General features: G+C 41.1%; 1 long non-coding RNA gene across 1 annotated transcript in view; it reads right to left on the minus strand.

Moving 5' to 3' along the window:
* The window catches only part of LOC121194433, a 43,138-nt gene that overhangs the window by 17,989 nt on the left and 5,183 nt on the right, over positions 1 to 19,966 (minus strand). Inside the window, exons 2-3 of the long non-coding RNA XR_005895380.1 lie at positions 14,233 to 14,323; positions 1,527 to 1,597 (exon numbers count right to left, since the gene is read on the minus strand). This is a non-coding gene — a long non-coding RNA (uncharacterized LOC121194433). The remainder of the gene's footprint in view (positions 1 to 1,526; positions 1,598 to 14,232; positions 14,324 to 19,966) is intronic.

Here is a 19,966-nt window from a genome sequence, read left to right on the forward strand (position 1 = left end):
GTTCAACTACATGGGAAAAGGCACATGATTTTTAAGTACTGAGTAGTCATTAAAGTTTGGACTCAGAAAGCCAACACTGCTTTACACATCCCTCTTGTGAATACAAATACTTAAAAACACTGAATGCAAAGTGAGTTTGTTAAGGTAAACAGAAAAGTGATTTGGTTTGCATGAGTAAAAGCTTCGGGTAAAAGCTCTGTGGCCTTGCTAAGGCTGTGGGAGTTGGGATGATGAAAAAATCTTTGAGGAGCCAACAGGAGGAGAAAAGAAAGAGGATGGATGAGGATGGATTTTGCCACTGTGGATTTCATATATATTTTGTGTATTTACTTTGAAAAAATAAACAAAACTAAAGCATTAAATATTCAGCTAGTGTCTCTGTCAAGGGAACATAACAAACAATATGTTTCTCAGAAATAAAATGATTTGACAGAGCAACATTTTTTACAATTTTAAATCTCAGATTAAGCTGAATTACTGTATTTATGAGGCAATATAAAACGGGGGCTGCATCTAATAAATTTGCAAACAAATTAGGGAATCAAATGTTGATTGGTCAAATACTAAAGTAACTACTTTCTTCCAGCTATGACATAGTTATGGCATATTTGTACCTATTCATCAAATGCAGATGTTAACTTTCTAAACACAGGCCTCCTCAGTTTCATGGTAGTCCCTTAACGTCATAATTCTTTAGAATCACTCCATTTAAACTGGAAATGAGGGGGCTCCATGCTGTAACTCTCCACGACAGTCATATATTCCCGTCAAGACTAACATGAAGTTATTTGCTCATTTGTCTGAATTGTTAGAATAATTTGTGTGAATGTGCTTTTATACCTCCCCAGTGGTCCATAAATCACAAACAGCTCTTTGTGGCCCACCAACATAATTTGTTTCCTTTTGTTTATCCCACTTAAGTCACTCAAAGCTTGATTCATAGTGAGACAAATCTTGCTTGCAGAATTTGTCATGTGATCAGTTGGAATATATTTTGTGCAGTAAATTTCTTTTGAAACTCCTCGCTCAAAGTTACCAGCAGTCAGATTTGAAATATGATGACTTTGGTGATGACCTGAGACCCATGATCATATTTCATTTTGTCTTTCCCATGGACAGGTCTAACCTTCATCCACCCATGCAAACTGTAGATGAATACACTACGCAAAGGAAACATCCAGTTCTACCTCATATACTGTGCTCTACAGCAATAACCATTCAGAAAATAATTGATTCCACTAAGCACTTAATGTGTGTGTGTGTGTGTATGCCTGCTGCTGGGTGAGCAAGAAATAATTTACGGTATGACCATGTTAGCTACCTAACCCAGCACAGAGCAACAAACAACAAAGGTCTGCTACCTTTCTTACCAAAACAAAACTAAAAACTGGGCTAAATATTCTCATTTTTCATTGTTTTTTTTTTCCTGAAATATACAGATTTACCATAACACCAAGAAATCTATGCTGTTCATAAAGTGTTGACACACTACGCAATCGAAAACATGGCAAAAAAAAAATACTTACCATCTGTACGATTTCAAGGCTGTCTTCTTTGATTGAAACTTCTGCTCTGTCAGTCAGTTCTTCACAGTTTGCTGGGAATTAAAGAGGAAATGCATGAAGCAGAAAAATGGAAAAGCATCTCTGTACAGCTGTTTTACAGCATTATGCTAGGCATAATGCTGTCAATACTAACTCAAGAGTTATATGCTGAGATGAATTAATTGTGCATTTGGTAGTGTGGTAAGAAGAAACTAAAAATTTGCTCACTTTTTGCTTCAATGGTATAACTCAGAAGTTAATATTAAATAAACGACATGACAATTGACAAACATGACAAACTGCGATGTATCACACATTTATATGAAATAACTGGGCTGTTAAAATGAGTATAAAAACAGCTGTTTAGTACGACCTTGTTTAAATGCTAAAATGTAAGAGAGCTCAGATGAAGCATAAAATCTAAAATTAAAGAATAATTATCTGGCAACACATTATGCTTAACTTCACTCGCACTTTGTTATCTGGCAAAGTTAAAAATATTCTGTCCTCACTAATGTCACACTGACTCATACCTGTGTTTGGTATTTAGAGAAGACAGAGAGAGCTGCAGGATTTTTTTTTCTTCTCCAAAGCAGACAAGTTTGAGTCTATCATCTTTCTGAGTACGTGTGTGCACATGCAATTGTGTGTGCCTGTGTGTGTGTTTGTGTGTGTGTGAGAGGGAGAAAGACATAAAGAGAGAAAACTATTCCAGTTTAGCAGCAGGAGTGGGAAAACAATTGTTCCTGACTGATTTTCCCCTAACCCCATAATGAAGCCCATGTGTACGCCTGGCCTTTCAACAAGCTGCAAATCTGTGCGCGGCCCACTCTCCACTTGATTAAAGCAACAGCCACTCACCTGCTCCTCATTAGTCTGGACCAGGAACAGACCCAGCCAAATAAGTTAGCACCTGTATGTTCCAATTCTGCATGCCTTCTACACGTATGTAATATTTGTGTGTGTATAAAGCTGACAGCCCTATAAGTGATGGGACAGATTTAGCCATGGTGATGCCGCTGCTGTGTGTTGGGAGTGAGATGAAGAGAGATGGATGTGTGGAAGCAAAAGGGCCACGGGTGGAGAAATAGCAGGGACATGTTCTATGTTTTGGGTCTGTGGAGATAGATGAGGGACTGGGCTTGGAAACACTCATTAGCCATAATCAGGGTCCCTAAAGGAGAGCAGATGGTGGCAGGGAGGAAAGAAAATAAGAATTTGTTCAGTGCACATTTAAATGTACACACACAACATGACCCAAAGAAAAAGAATACAGTTATCAACAATAGTATCGAGACCATTCAGGTGAGTGTGCGTGTTGGTAAACAAAACATTGTTTATATCCAATGTGGATGTATGTAGTGCTAAATGTGCTCAGACACGCTGGTCATTACAGAACAACCCTAAAGGGCATTGTGTGGGATGGGATCATCAGAGCGCTGTTGTTTCTGTCTGGTTCCTGCTAACCAGTGACTCCTCTGACCTCGGCCTGCTCTGAATGGAAGCATATTAACACTCCAGGCTCTCAGCAACATTTAACCAATTTGGTAAATTATCTGTGAGGCCACTTTTATAGGGCTTTCTTATTATTCAGAAGGAGGGGGAGTGGAAAAAGAGAGAGCGAGATAGAGAGGCTTGATGAAGGGATGTGGGCATGAAGACCCTGTTCCCATTTACATACATTACCAGGGCTTTGCCTTTGCCAGAGTCCCATAGAGGAAGCACCTGTTAGCCTCTCATGATCTTCCCCCTCTACCCCTCTCTCTCTCGCTGTTCTTTCATCCCTCTTTCCTCTGTCACTGTAGCTTCTTAGCCTCGACCCCATAGAATCACCCCACAACCAGGTGTTCTCTGTCAAACAGCAGACTCCCCTAAAAGCCAGCGGAGAGGAAGAAACCCAAAGAAAGGCAAAAGACCAAGAGGCCAAACTGGGCCCATGCATGGGAAGGGGAAGACTTAGAGTCCTGGATTTGGGGCCCCTTCAGTGGGGTAACACTGAACCCTGCCTGATCCAGGTGTTTGATACTATCACTTCTTATTTACCACGTGTGGATATACAGTTGTTCCTCAGGCCTCGACTCAAAACAAATTGCTGGAGCGGGGGGTTCGTAAAAGAGACGTCTATTCTGTCGGCGGAGGGGTTAAAGTTAATTTGATCGGGCATGTGTACTCTGGGCGAGGAGCAGAGAACATCTGCATTCAGTGGCATGGCCCCATTTGTTGCAATTTTGGGTCTCATTTCCATTTGCAAGAGAGATAACTGCTCGCATATGGAAGCAATAGATAGAAGAGGTCAATGCAATTTCTTTCACCGGGAGGACGAGGCAGGGAGAAAAACCCTTATGCAGTAATCTCAGTTGGCACAGGAAGAAACAAAAATCTGGGGTTTGGGGAAAGGAATTCCTTTCAGTGCAGTGATTCCTTGATTCCCTTACCAGCCAATAACAAGCCCACACCCCTTCCAAACCCGCTCCAATCACTCCTATTATCGCTGATTGGATCTGGTGACATGATGTTGTACAGCCCATACGTGTTCATGCTCTCCCTGGGAGAAGCATCTCAAATGGCATACTGACAATAAATTAGAAAAAGATAATGCATCATCACCTAATGCAGGAAAAACAGACTTTAATGTAGATTCAGAAAATATAAAATTACAGTGTGCTTCATTGTTTCTCGTTGCTAATTTGTGGGTATATGAGGGCTCAGAACACTGCAGACATTAGATTTACTTTAATTTCCAATTATTAAATTATGTTGGTTTAGATTTTTTGGGGAGAATAATTTGCATATTTTGAAATATAATTTATGAATATAATTTATGACTTTCCCCTCTACCTTTTTAGGTAACTGTCAAGTCCTGCAAATTAAAAAACAAAATATGTCAAAAGACTCACAAAAGTTTTCTGATCTGACACCTCAGTCTCTCCGTCGTAGTTACAACTAGCAAATTCTAATATATGGAAGAGACACACAAGGCAGCCACCATATTGGTTAGTCATATGGTTAAAACGTCCAAGCTGACTAAAATCCAGCTAAAGTATCATAAAATCTCGCAGTAGGCATCTGAAGACTTGCTGTTATTCACTGGAGCCTTTTCTCCCTGAAAACCTGACTAACTAATGGAAAAACTTCGGGCACAAATTACAGACATCATTATGTTGCAGACGATAACTTCACAACATGTCGCACAATAATCAAAACAAGGGCCAATCTAATCTCCATATACTGTCTATGATTCCAATCTTTTCTTTCATACTAGTCAGTCTAAATTCAATACAGTCAACCTACGCCACTCTGAAAATCCCCTAATAAGGCAAGTTAAACCCCAAGCTTGCAACTGGTATGAAGTCACCAGAGAGCAATTACGCTTTAGCTTGATAGTTAGCAAAGGACCAGAGGAATGTCTTTTTTCCCCCCATAATGCCAGGACTTTGGAGACTAATCTAATTGAGCGTCTTTTTTTGTGTGTGATTATTTATGATTAGAAAGTGTTAGTGGAAAATCTGGAGGAGATATCTGGAAATGGGGAGTGTTTGATGCGGATCAGCGTCGTGCCGCTCTCACTGATTAATTATGTCCGGAACTTCTAATGGCTGCCTCTGCTTGGGAGGGGTTGCCTCTCGGAAAGACAAAAGCCCCCAAACTTTTTAAGCGTTCTTTGAACTGAAATGGTTTTTAGAGAACTGAATAATTCCTGGGTGTAAATTCTGGGCTGCATGTTGGGCTCAGACAAACTGATTTATGTCAAAGAATTAAAGAAATGGCAAGAAAGACAAAGAAAATGAATTTCTTGGCAACTGCCCTGTTTTCTACCACTGATCCACTGAATATTATCATTGGATTATTTCTTTTCACATCTGCTCTGGGTGTGCTGGGTGAGTGTCTGCACCCTACATGTGACTCAGCCTCCCGTCTCCTTACCAGTGCCCCCTGAAGCCCTCATTTCCTGTTGGGAGTCGGTGGAATTGGATAAAGGACACGGCTCTGGGCCTCTTGGGGCCCGGATTAGGGCCTGATAGAGCACAGAGAGCCAGTCTGGACACATCTCCATCCATCAAAAATCAAACCGACTCAAGGACCCATTCAATCCCAACAAGCAGAGGGGAACAATGTCTCTGCGGCCAAAGCAGGTGCTTTTTATTTTTCTTCAAGGAACATGAGCGCTGCAGTTGAGACAAGGGTACGGTTAAGGTAATGGTTTCAGCTGTGAGAACATTTTCACCACAAACAGTGGAACAATGGCACTCGTCCACCATGTTTTAGGAGTGTGGGTTAGTTTGAACCTCGGGGTAGGACTGTGCCCAAGAGCTGACAGAGAGACGACTCTGTGTGTTGAGAGAGAGCTCATTAAGAGGACCCATGTGTGTTTAACAGATACCAAGGGCTCTCTTTCTTCCAATAACAACTCATTAATGAAGGTTTGTGTGTGTAAGGGAATTAGAGTGGCTGTAGTCATGAATCATGAGACACATCAGTCTTGTGTTATTGATCAGATCCCAAACAGCAGACTGACAGAGATAAACAGAGCCGTAATGTGAGAAGCAGGAAGAACAACAGCTGTTTATATATGTATGTCCATTTGTCCAGATGCTTTTCGTGAATGACTTTTGAATGGCTATTATGCTGAAAAGCTACATAACGCATTTTCTAATACCCTTTTGAATTAGTTTATTAATGCTCGTGTGATTTTACATTTTAGCCCATTTACCTCAAGAAGCACACTTCACACACTGCCAAGCCAAACATTTTTCAAAACACACCATAAATAGCAAGGTCGGCAATGTCCTATATGTTTTTATTGTCAACAAATCCCATGAAAAGACCCAAACCAAAATTTTGTTAGTCCATCTGCTCTACTCACCCGCCCAGCCCATTCATTCCTCCTGAAGATGTAAGTCTTTAAAAACAGGTCCCTAATAACAACTAAGTGCAACTATTATCCTTTTAATTTTCTCAAAACATGCATATATACAAACATTAATACTAACTGTAACACAGTAGTAAGCAGAGACTGTTTTGAAAGTGTTCCTTGTTGTTGTATTTATGGCTTCTTTGACATCAAGACATGAATATGCTGAGCAGCAGCTTATTAACAACATTTTTTCTGATAACCACATCATTCTTTAGATTATTATTATTCATTTGCTCATTTCTTTTGTGAGTGTGTGGTGTGACTACATATAAAAAGAAATTAATAAGGGTAAAATTAAATGTTTGTGGTTTTGGATTTAATTTTCTTAGGAAAATAAAGCATGTTAATACCATGTATTAACCAGGTATTAACTTTATTATTGGGCTAAAACCATCTGCTAAAACATCCAAAAACACTGCTATGATCCTAAAGGCAAAATCCATCCGTCTTAATACTACACCGGTTTTCCTGAGCGCCGTCCACGCAGTCAACATTGACCTAAAGACCTTTGAAAGACAACTCTGTACTCACCCAATCTCCTCCCATGTCATACTTTCAGTGGGCACAAACACATGCCTGCACTGTCACATTTGTGCACCACCACAACAAAGTACACTGATTCAGGACTGGTGGGTGGGGGATGGAGGGTCTCAGATGGATAAACTCAAAAACAGAGAGAGAAAACAGATGCAAGAGAGAGAGAGAGAGAGAGAGAGAGAGAGAGAGAGAGAGAGAGAAGGAGTTGAGAGTAATCAGTTATCACTGCTGTGATTTATGGCCCGTTTTCACGTTAAACATGTTATGTGCACAATGACAACGCCCCAGTTTATTGCAAAATACCTGCCTGCTTACAATAAAGAAGTGTTCCATTTTTCCCTCTTCAAAGAATCTGGTCTGCTGCAGGGAAGGAAACGTAATTATAGAACAATAATAACATCTAAATGTAAAAAAGGAGGAGAAACGTGGGTTGTTGTCGGGGGAGGGGGGCTGCTTAATGGGCACTCAGCTTGGTATTCCTGTCTGCGAGATTTAAATTTGGTGCCCAGTTGATTCCAGAGCTCTCCAACTCGGCTCAGCTCATGCAGCTTCCTGTGTGTTATTACCTATCAAAAGGTTCATAGTTTTTTATGAAGTTCTTCACAGAGCATTGGACAAAGGGAAAAACTAGTTTAATAGCTTGCTAAGTCGAGGCCCGGCCCCACAAGATTCCACAACTTCTCTGAGAACGTCTGGAAATGGGAAACATATGTGCTTTGATGGCGTCGATTCTTTTTATTATTAGTTTGTTTTGAATTAGGCTTGTGATTGCAGAATCCTGGGAGGCTTTCACTATCCATTAAAATGCTGATTTGATGTAATACACCACATTTTGGATAGGTGCCTGTGCACACCTTAAGAGGCAAGCTATTGTTAACAATGTTCAGACCAAAGTAATGTGATACTATATTGATGTTTATGGGGGAATTCTCCTTTTTCCTGTGGTTTTACTGGTGGGTCAGGGCAGTGTGATCAGTCTCAACTGAAGTAAGTTGGACAGGTGACAGTAGCAGCTATAGCTAATCTGGCTCATAAAGCGTTTTATAGCCTCACAAAGTTCAGTCTGTCAGAGGAATTACTTTGCCATAACATTGTTTACCAAATGGTAAAATCAAACAAACGATTAAGCCTTTTCTTAGATGTAATTTAAAAATCCGTACTTAGAACACATTTTAACAATAAGGAAAGAAAAGCTGTGATTTTTAGCAAACAGCTAACACATAGACCTTTCTGGATGTGTTTTCTTTAGCATCTTGATAAATGTTGAAACCATTGTCTCTAATTTTTTTTTCTTCCTGTTAAATGTTCACAGAGCTTTAGCGATCTCTTAAAAGCTCTATTGTTTCTACTGTTACGTGATTTTTGTGTAACCTAGGTACAACTTTGAGTGCCCATTTCTGGTGTAGATACATGCCAAAGCTGGACTTGAACTTGCACTGGCGCACTAAAAAAAAGTTTCCTCCATTTATTTACTGAGTCATTTATTCTGCCCTGGGTCACAGGACAAGTCCTAGTTAAATTTTGTAATTCGTTAAAATTGACACAAATCATTTTGTCTGTGACTCAGATGGTTAGAGCAACTTCAGACAGATTTTATGAAAAGCCTCCAGTGTTGGACACTCCCTGGTCAGCCCAGCAAGTTGTGGCAATATTGCATCTCGTGTGCACAAAAGCAGGTAGCCACTCAAAGTGGCAGCATTTCACAATCAATAAGCCATTGGTGACTGTGCCTCTTTGGGTTGGATTTATTTTAATTCACTAATCCTGTAATGGTGGAGCCGTGTCTCCCTGGTTGTGGGGCTCCTTATTTGGGGATTGACAGCACAGAGCCATGGCCAGCCTGTCTCTTTGCTTCAGCAGAAAACTCACAGAGCCACTAAGCGGCATTTGACTCCTTAAGCTCCTAGAGGACTAAGGTTAGGAGCTGACGGGGGCGCGGGGAGAGAGGAAGGATGCAGGCCTGTTGGTCGGTGTTCTGCTGGTAGTGGTGGTGCTGAGGCCAGGAGGAGGGTGGAGTGGTGTGGTAGGGACCTAACAGACGAAACATTCACCCAAAAAGTGCATCGCCTGGACTAATGGGGAAATTATTTATGAACTATTTGCAGTGCACCTGAAAATACCTCCAGTGAAATTATGTTTGGCAACCTGAACTGCTTTGAAGTCAATGGAGTGGCAATAAAAATTAGGCCTTCATTAGAGAGCTGGGTCTTTCAAACTGAATTGGCCCAGTCTCGGCGGGTCAGGGGCATTTAGGCAGCGCTCTGCTTCCTTTAGTTCTGGCAGCCACAGACACATGGAAGCAATTTGCCTGATTCTTTGCTGTTTTTATGATTTTCCCCTTTAATTTTTTTCTCACCGCATAGCACTCCTTTTATGTTGCATTTAGGAAATTAACACTAACCGACAAATTACTTTGTAAATAAAAAAGGTAGAGCTTTAGAATGTTGAAACCAGGACTAGCCCAAGGGCCAGTGTTCTCCCAGCAACAAAGAAATCCTTGATAACTGTTATGATATGTCATCCCACAGCCTGACTTTATTTTATCAAGTGTATATAATTTTTCAATTGAAATAAATGCAAAGCATTCATCTCCCTTGTGTGCAGTACTTGTGTGCTGCATGTCCACTCAAAAAATGATGCACTTAAGAAAAGAAAATCACTCGAAGGGATTTTGGGGGTCATTTACAAACTGCTTTACGCTTTGGTCAAGCACAAATCTCATTCACAAAAAAATGAGGGCAGCTGACTGAAGTGGAACCGTGTAATCTTCAGAAAACCAGATGCACCAAAGTCCAGGGGATTGTAATCTTCAGAGATGTAAGCTAATTACTTAATCACTTACATTCGTAAATCTTATTATTGTAAAAGAAATTGCTGTAGTGATTAAATTACTGATATTTATCTCCTAAAAGCGCTGATTAGGAGGTGATGCTAATCTGTCATTCTGAAAGGCTGATATTAACGGCATCAATCTAACAAAACAATAAACACTTAATATGAAAGAGATGTTTTGTGCACTTGGGGACCAGATGGCCTGCTTTAGTCTGGAATGTGCAATATTCTGGCCTGCTTGGCTGCACCACTAATGATGGGAACCACAAACTGTTGACTTATTTAATTGAGTTGTTTTGCCCCATTAACCTGTTGTCTGACACAGTGGACACGTGAGTTGGGAACGAGATGTTTTTACTTTATACTAAAATGGAAACAGTCTTACGTTTGTTCTCCTCTGTAAAGGTTTTTGACTGTTATTTTACACTTGAAGTCAAAAATGTAGTTAGTTATATCACATTAAAAATGTTATACCTGAAGAAAGCTTTGTGGTTTATAGTAACATAACCACGCGCAGTAAATACACTATCTCGTAATTTAAATAGTGTTGCAGTGACCTGTGCAGCTGAACAGTATTAATGCTTTTCGTAAACACACAACATTTTTATTCTCACCCTGAATTTGGCATATTTTGTGCACCTTTTCCAAACTCTTTGAAAAATCCCAAACTGTAGTAGTGAGTGAAGCAATTCTCCAGTGCTTGCTCTAATGCTACAGAAGTGGCCATAAATTATGCATCAGGAATATGTATATGTATTGACTTTAATAACAGCTATTTCCTACATGCCAACTTTTGTACCTGCTGAAGAATCACTAGGGTGCTTCCTAACACTAGGCACACGCTTGTTCTCGCACTCGCACACTCCTCCACTGACTTTCAGCTGGGGAAAATGAAACAAAAAGAGCATAATTAAAATAATAATAGAGTCTCTTCTTGTTTGGGGGGTTCAGATATTTTCTCGCAGTTGCATTTGGCAACGTTGGAGGAATTTGCAGGGACTGTCGAGGAGTGTTAGTGTAAATAAGTAAACTCTGCTTTGTTAGATTGTGATACCTAATCAAGCCACCACTGACAGGAGTTCTCTCGCACTGCCTTTCTCTGTGTTTTCTTCTTCTTCTTTTTTTTCTCTTACTTCTATCTCTGACGTGACACTCCATTGAGTGTTAGTGCTGAATACTTGATGACACAGAAAAACAACAATGCCACTCATTTGAACAGCAAAACAACAAGCTCTGCGCCGCACAATGCACACTGAGACATATTCACAAACAAATGTTACTCTGCTTTACTCATCCATATTCCCCAGTCTTCCACCTCCTTGTCCCTCTGCCCTTACCCCGAATGAAGTTCACTGTGCTGTGCATGTCATTTGTCCACTTCTCCTTCCTGTTTTCAGCTAGTTGGCCTCCAGTGCTTTGTGTCTATGAATGCTAACATGTCTTACCTTGCCCTGGGCGAGAAAGAAAGAGAGTATACCTGGTGTTTGGCCATTCTGCTCTGGTAGTCTCTCTGGAAACCTCAGACAATAACATTCATAGACTTTCACGAACACACAAACACACACACCTTGGCAAACACACACACACTGACAGTCAGGCTGAGGTCTCGCTGGCACTGGTTGTCAAAACTGAATAACTGCTTGTCCTTTCCATGTGTGCTCTGGCCATGTGGTGCCCTTCTCGGTGAGAAGAAGGCTAAAATGGCTGTTGACATAAGAAAACAGAAAACTCACTGCTCCGACGTGGACTCTCAGTCCCCTGTGCCATTATAGCACAATACACTACACCATCAACATTCCACATTGCAGCGCTAGTAGAAAGGAGGAGGTCAATCAGCGGCCTGAACTGTGAAAACCACAAAGAAGATGTCATCAAACAAAAATGCTTAGGTATGCATGCTGAAAGATGGTTGCTAAACAGAGGGGGCAGGGCACTATTAAGATGACATCGGGGAAAACGTCTCAACAGCTGCATGGGAGTGCCGTCTGTTTTGGAGGATGGAAAATGGAGGGCAATACAAGGGAACACTGATAAACTAACAGCAACAAGGGGAGGGAAGTCATCACCAGTCTAAGCATGTGCTGATTGAGCCTGGCTCTTTTTAACCAGCAGGCCTTTGGAGACCTGGTAGTTGGCAGCGGGGTCACAAGAGTACCAGCGGAGACACGGCGCTTCAAAAAGCTCCCCGCGCTTTATCGAGCAACTGAGTGTTACGCGGAATGCGTCGCACTGAGACTCACTTAGTCGTGGTGGGACCTGTTCTGATTGAGGTAACAGCTGGGATATGACATCAGCCGGAGTGTTGGCCATGTTTTCACTCACTGGAGCAATTCTGCTCTTAAAAGGTTCCATCAGTACCACTCCGGCGAGTTGCAGAGAGTTGCTTTTCATCTCTTTGGCTGTGCAATCCACCAGCTGGTCAAAGTGCCCCTTGGTAAGGACAGAGACGCCAGAGTGCTGTACTCATAAGTGGCTCATTGTCTTCATATGCTCAGAAGTGCAAGTGAGTGAGACGTGAGCACTTGCATAAATAATATACACACACACACACACACACACGCACACACATACAGATATATATAAATATAAGAATTTTTTTTAACTGTCAGGAGATACATTTTTCCATTTATGTCTGCTCTGAAGAATGTAACTCAAACCAAATGGCATCTATCTCTTTCGCCTATGACTGAAATGGCTTTCATGTGGGAGATGTTTTGGCAACATTTCCCAAACTTTGGTTTGACCTCTGCACAGGTACTTGCGAATGAATTTTCATGAGTGGTGCTGAGCTGCGCTGCGCTTTGGATTCAGCCTCCAGTCACAGTTTCCTACAGGGGCCTCTTAAAAATACTAAACTCAGCCTCCTCAGAGTGCACACTGTGAATTAGCACTTGAATATTTCTAACATAAGAATCCCTTTTCACCCTGTCTTCTGTCCAAGTATCTTTCCACTGTGACACCGAGGGACCAATTGAGACAGAAATCTATTTGCACTGCTCTGTGGTGTGTATATGTCTATGCTGAACACAAAGCACACATCGCCTGGAGTGAGTAAATCACCAGAGTGGAAGAAAAGAATGGTGAAAAAAAAAAAAAAAAAACAGGCAAAACGCAGCTACAAAGCAGCTTATCACATTTAGCATGTGCTTATTAGGCCTCATGCCTCTGCATTGGCTGCTGAGAGATTGAGCTGAGCTGTTTGAACTGGTTCAGACTGATGGTGAGTCTGGGGTATTCTGATGAAATGCAGTGACATAGTCAAACTCACAAGGAGGCCTGCTATTTGGGCTATTCTGTGGGTAAATGGAGAAACATATAGATCTCACAAAGATGCACATTTGGATGTATATTTGTGTAGCACAGTGAGCATTTGCCTACAAGCTTAAAGGAGCTGTCAGCAGACTGGATTGATACTGACAATTTTTATATCAGTTTCGCAAAGAGTGACTTGCAAAGGACATGGTTGTGGCCCTTGGTAACCATTAGTAACCATTTCTTTTAAAAGAAAACGCCCCCGTTCTGCTCACTGGTAATCCAGGAAACACAGTAGAAAAGCATGATCAACAGATAACAATGTGCATGTGCAACAGATAACAACCTTACAGTTACCAGGCATAAATCTATGGCAACAACTAATCTCTACACAAGTACTAGTCTGTGTGTGTTTGTTTTTATTTAGTATGTCTCCACTTAAGCACACATTTACAACATAGCTAGGCAAAGTTTGAACTGATAGATAAACAGCTGGCGCAATCGCCTCCTGAGCCTCAATATGGGAAAGGCCCTCGAGAAGCCTGAAATTAAAAGGTTGTTCTTATTTGCAATTTTAAAATTTGACTTGATTAAATTTTGACTCAGTTATTTTTACACTAGAGAATGAGTGTATTAAAAGGAAAGTAGGTGTACTGGTGTATTAAAAACTGGGGGCCAAACTTTTTATGCCTTTACACATTGGCAGAATCACAGAATCCTTAACAGGGTGTTCCTACCGTCATTAGTTTAAATGAGGACTTCTCCCATCTATTGACTTCCCCTAACTGTGTGTTGATGCTGTAGGTACTGTACAGTAGTTCTGCCTCATCAGTTTTAAACAACTACGGCAGGTTCTCACAACATGCTACCCGTCCTCTAAAGCCTAAAGGGAATCAACAGCATTGTGACTGTCTCGGCTAACTTAAGCCTCCCTTTGTTTCTTTGCCAAAATAGGGCTCATAAGGTAGTCGCATGTTACTCAAGCCCATTCTCACGTCATTGCCCTGTCATACAGAATAAAATGCTTCGGTCAGAGTAGCACTGTTGTACGAAGGTATGAAAAAGAGAGAGCGACAGAGAAAGCTCACCTGTACGAAACATTTAAAGTGATAAAGTAATTTGCCCAGAAAGAAAAAAAAGGTAAATACTTACTGTTTTGGCTTTGGTCTTTGATAAATATTGCTGTTCACCCTCCCAACACCAAACTTAGCTGGAGGTTGGACATCATCAGTGACTGTTCCTCCTAAAGAGAAATCGATCAGTGTTAATTGGACAAATTATTTTCAGTTTGCTGTAACAGAATATACAGTCATGAATAATAATAGATTAACAGGAAATAGATTTATTCACATGCACGCACACATTTTCTTTCTTCTCTGCATTCCTAAAATGGCCCATTTCTTCCCCCACTTTGATCTGAGGAAAGTTTTATAAATTTTGTGTGTTGAGAGCAGCCGTTAGCCTCACCCCACCCTGCCACCCTCACACCAGCAGCCTCCGTCAGCCCCCTGGTTCATTAGTCGACCTTTAGCCACCAAACAACAATTAGGCCTGTCGTTCGCTCGCTGGCTTGACTCTGCCAGGCCGACTGTGTGGTGAGGAATAGTCCCTGACTAATGATTGGCTAAAGAGACCTGACAGCATGTTACAGCCACAGCTGTAATTGAATACAAGCTCTAACAAGCCTTTGAACAGGAGGAAGAAATATTTCATAAGCTTGATGCAATTTGGTGGGTGCGTGTAATGAAAATAATGAATGTTATTCCCTCACATTTCTAACTTATAATTGATATTTTTTTGCGGAGGAAATAATAAAACAGATGGATATAGACACAGAGAGTGAATAATTTGAAGATTTTGATCCCTCTTCCTTTTCAATGTGGAAAGATTATTTCCTTGGCATTTTGTAGCTGTTTGCACACCAATTTGTTCTGTTTTCAGCGTTTATAACAAGGCTGATGTTTTGCTCTTCCAAACAGCCACTGATACGTCAAACATGGGGAGCTTGACAAGCGGCTTATTATTTCATGGACAGTTCACATCCCAGGCTCAATCCTCCAGATGACACTAATTATTGTGATACATGTTTTTGTGCAATACTGTCCTTTCAGATTCCTCTGAGAGCATGGCCCGCTTACAGCTTCTGCTGCCCAGCCAAGCTTGCATAGCTCATGTGTTTTTCAAGCACAAATTCCCAAGTATTTCAGCTGTTTCTAAAACATGCACTAATCTAAACATGCTAAAAACAAATATTTTGATTATTTAGCTATGCCCTTATCTTTTTTTTTGTGAATAATTTGTGAATAATTTAGCTATGTCATTTGCAGGGCACTGCAAATATGCTCTCTGCAAAATTTGCAAAAGTTGGAATGGAGTGAGGGGAAAGTTTTCTGCACTCGCTGTGGCCAAAATTGGGACAAGAAGAAAAAGAAATTGGACATCAAAGGCTAACACAATATCAGAGTCCAGTAATCAGGACATCCACATTAGACAAATGTCACAGAGCAAGCAAATGAAAGGCTCAAATGATGAATTGGACCAAATTACATAGAAAAAAACAATCAAATATTAAAAGAGGGCACACCACTCTTCCCCTCTGACATCAAGGGTACACAGCAAGTAATCACACGACTGAAATGTTCATCATTGCCTCCATTTAGTGTAAGAGTAATAAAAGACATGTCAGAGCTCGGAGAAGAATTCCAGCCTGGCCTCTCATTACCCACAGGGGACAGAGAGACTTTTGGGCCTAATAAGGACATGATTTAGGCAAATCAGGTCGTTATGATAATGTGGCTGCTGATAATAAGGCACTTTTGCCCTTGTTTGTTTTCTTATTTTGTGGCATATTTACCCTACATTGCCACTGAGGAAAAAAAAGGGAGGATCTGATTGGTTCTTTTCTTTGATTTTATTTCTCTGAGCAGAGCACCCTTGATGTATGCTTTCAATTCACCAGGGATGAATCAAGAGGGGATCTGAATTTTTAAACAAGGTCCCCTTTGCAGCTTATTTTATAGGATTATCACTGTCTTTGTGTGAGGCTAGTCTATGGAAGCAATTACCTGTGAGAATTTAAGTTTTCCAAAGTAGTTTAACGTCTGAAAGTTGAAGACACTCTCCGAGAGTGCAACTGATTTGACACAGCAGGTGATGCATTTGGTTTACGTGTCTCTGTGTGTTTAATCTATGAGGGGCTTCATGAACAAATAAAGAATACTGTGTTGCAGTGCTTGTACTACACAACTATCAGCTACAAATCACTCTTTGGATTGCTTTGTCCAGTTTAAACTGTTTGGCAATGGGATTACAGAGTACGCATTTGAACAGTTCAGTCAGCCAACTCATGTGGAACAGATTTGCTATGCAAGTCAAAAGCATGCAGAGTTGATATTTGGCATCTAGGCTCTGACCTTGTCAATCCCTGCACGCATACGCCAAGTCTGGAGAGCCTACAGGTGGATGCTTGGGTAGAGTTGGAGCTTGTTAAATGCTAAATGAACAGTAAAATCAGCGAGAGAAGATACAGTTGGACCTTATATTTTTAACAAACGTCAAATAAACAAGAGTAAACAGTGCATTTTATATACTCAGCGAACAGAGAGAAGGCATTGCCTCACAATATGCATGTTAGCATAAGCAGCAAATAATTTCTTTGGTGATGTTCCATAATCTATCAGGCTGACTGCCATGAGATTTGCTAAGCTCATTAATGCTCCCACGGGATCAACTCATTTGATTGTAATGGCTTTTCCTCAAGAGCAAACCTTGGGACAAAATTGATATTTTTCTCTCTGTTACTTGATTTAACACCCTAGAACAGCAAAATTGTCACTATTTTGTTCCTTTATTAAATACTTTTGCATTGCGAAATGCACTGAACACAGCAGCCTTTATGGGGCACTAGTGAGGCTGTTTGCACAGCGTTTCCACAGACATGGAGAGAGACACAGAAGGAGATGAAGACAAAATAACAGGGAGACACTGCAGCCACTTTGCCACAGACAAAGGCAAAATGGAGAGAGGACAGAATTAATTTGACAGTGAATAAGTGACAGCCATTCCCATCCTTTAGTGCTGCTCTTTCTTTTCTCTCATGCCCCGTCCCAAGTCACTCTTCTCTCTAATTGCACGGTGGACATCTCTGAGCACATTGGGGAATTTCACCCACGTTCTGGCACAGATTAACAGTCCCAATATGCTTTGTTGTTGCTTTATTTGCATGATAATTAGTTGGTGGCTGTGTGTATTCTAATTTATTTATTATTTCACAAATATAGGTACACAGGGAGAGGGAAAGAGTGAGCTAGAGAAAGAGAGGGAGAGGAAAATAGAACAATGTGCATTAATTAAAGTCATTAAAGGATTGACTGAACTTTGCCTTGATGTGTTTATTCAATTAATAAGCAAAGTGGCAGATGACTGTTTGACTTTTATAACGATTAATTGTACCGTTTTCGTTAATTTAGGCTCATTCATCTTACACACATCCTCTTAAGCCATCACATCAATCTTATCCCATTTTGCAGAGAATCTCCTGTCTTCAGTTTCAAAACAAACTCACTTATGATTAGTATAGAGATTTTTACACCAAAATAGCAGTCACTTTGTGTTTGTGATCACAGTGAGCCTTCAGAATTCTCAATACATATAATTTGTTTTTTTACTGAGTTACCATGGATCAAATGTTTTAAAATTCAATCTTTGCCTTTTTAATTTCCTGATATTATTACTTGGCAGGAAATGTCACTGGTGCCAAACTATTGTGATAGCACAGAACATAAACTGTAAATTGCCTCCACAAAGTCATAAAAAAAAAACATGCCTTACATTATTTGGGTGAGTCCATCACCATGTCTCAAAATGATTTATCTGATTTTATTTAAAGTTGGAAAACATTACACAAGTATAATGGTGCCGATAAAATTAAATGCAACAGCACTTCCAGAGGGCAGCCTGTGCTACTCCATTAGTTTGACGCGCACTCATTAAACTTGGTTGTCTTGGTTTCATTGGGCCTCTCCTTTCTCTTCTTGATCGCTAAGTCTGTAACACAGGTAAGCGTCCACTACCCCCACCACCCACCCCTGTCTTTTTCACCACCCTTGCAAAGGCTTCTCTGAGGGTTGGACACTGGGGAGATGGAGCAGTTTGAGTAGAGTCCTTGCAAAATCAAAACACCTCTTTATTGTCCGCCTCTGTATCCTCCTTATTCCCACTGCATTGTCCAGAGGAACAAAGGGAACCATCTATTTCTCTGATAGAAGCCAATGTTTGGTAAGAGGTTTGATTTGAGTGTTGAGGATGCTATTTGCCTAGAGAAAGCCTGAGGATGAGGGCTGATCACGCTGGCAATGGAATCGGGCTGTCAGCTGGCATCTAGCGATAATTGCTTCCCATGGCAGGACCCCGTCGGCCGGGAGAAGAGGAGCGCAGTGTGGAGAGTCAACGCGGGAATCCATTTTCACTGCAGCCCAGTCATAATTGTTTCGTGAGCACGAGGATACTTGTTGCCAATCTGCGTGAGGGCCAAGCTCTGATTGACACCCATTGACCAGAGAGACCAGGGGATGGAGGGAGAGAGGGAGAGGGGTTTAGAAGGCCTTGAGTATCGCCATGATTGTCACTCAAAGATATAAAGTGGAGGAGAGTGGGAGTGATGGGAAGGTGAAGGGAAAAAGCAGAGAAAAGGAGAGGAAGAGGGGAAAAATAACCGTGATAATCATGGTTATGCGGTAGTTCAATTATCCTGTTCCTTTTATGATGGTTTCCTTTTTCATTATTTATCCTTTCAAAATCCAACCTTCTCCCTGGTGAATGATCATTTACACAAGTCAATAAAGCAGTAACCCTGAAAACAAGCAGCACGGCCAAATGTAATGATTTTCTCAGCACTATTCTCTACAGGGGAAAATGTATATTTTATCCGCTTTAAACTGTTGGAGAACTATTGATTAGTAACTGATGAGACCATTTCTTTAAATAGACACAGATGCCTGTCTGCTTTATCAAAGAGATCCTTAGTAATGATTGTGATTACCATATATTCTATAGCTCAATTTGCCTCTGCAAGAACAACTTAATATCTGAAACCAGTGGCTCCACTGCTCTGTAAGATGGCTTAGATCTATTTGACGAAAGCACCCAGGGAACTTATCACTCACCTGTCCAAAGCTAATTCCGCTCGGTGTCAAGCATAGAATTGGATTTAAGGACAGAGAAGTTGCGCAGGTCCGTCTGCTGTCAGCAGGTCCCAGTGCCCCTCTCGCGTGTCACTTCAGCACTGGGTGAACATGCTAAATTCCTAACAGGGTAAAGCACCATCACAGGTTATCTGAGGCCCTGGGCAAATCTCTGATGACACTCTCTATTCCCCATATACCTCACTACTTTGGACCTGGATCACCGAATATCTCTAAGCAGAAGCAGCACATTGTATAGGGAATAGGAATTCAGTGGAGATCCTGACCATGTGACAGTGATGTCCTGTTATCTGTCAGACAGATGCACGAGACAATAGCACTCTTAAGGTTTGACTGGGACATATACAACGGAAGAAAAATTTTTAGCTGACATCGACTGATTGTGATACTGATACGAACCCTTAAAATAAGCAGGTCGTCCTTAAGAACAGGGAGCTTTGTTGTCTCTGTGGCCTCAGTTTGGTGTGTTTTACCATTCAGAGAGTGGTGGTTACATCCATACAATGACAGAGTAATTGCTGTGGTAACAGCGTTGTTTAGAGACTGGTCAGGGTCAAGGGTGAGAGATTACCCTGAAATATTTTCCCTGAGAAGATATGGCTGCCTCAGTCGTCAGCCACGGCCTCTTCACTGCTTAGCCTTGAGGCATTCAAATTGACAGGTCTCATTATGTGTGAACTCCC

This window comes from Toxotes jaculatrix, chromosome 15 (genome assembly GCF_017976425.1).
Source record: "Toxotes jaculatrix isolate fToxJac2 chromosome 15, fToxJac2.pri, whole genome shotgun sequence".
Taxonomy (NCBI): Eukaryota; Metazoa; Chordata; class Actinopteri; family Toxotidae; genus Toxotes; species Toxotes jaculatrix.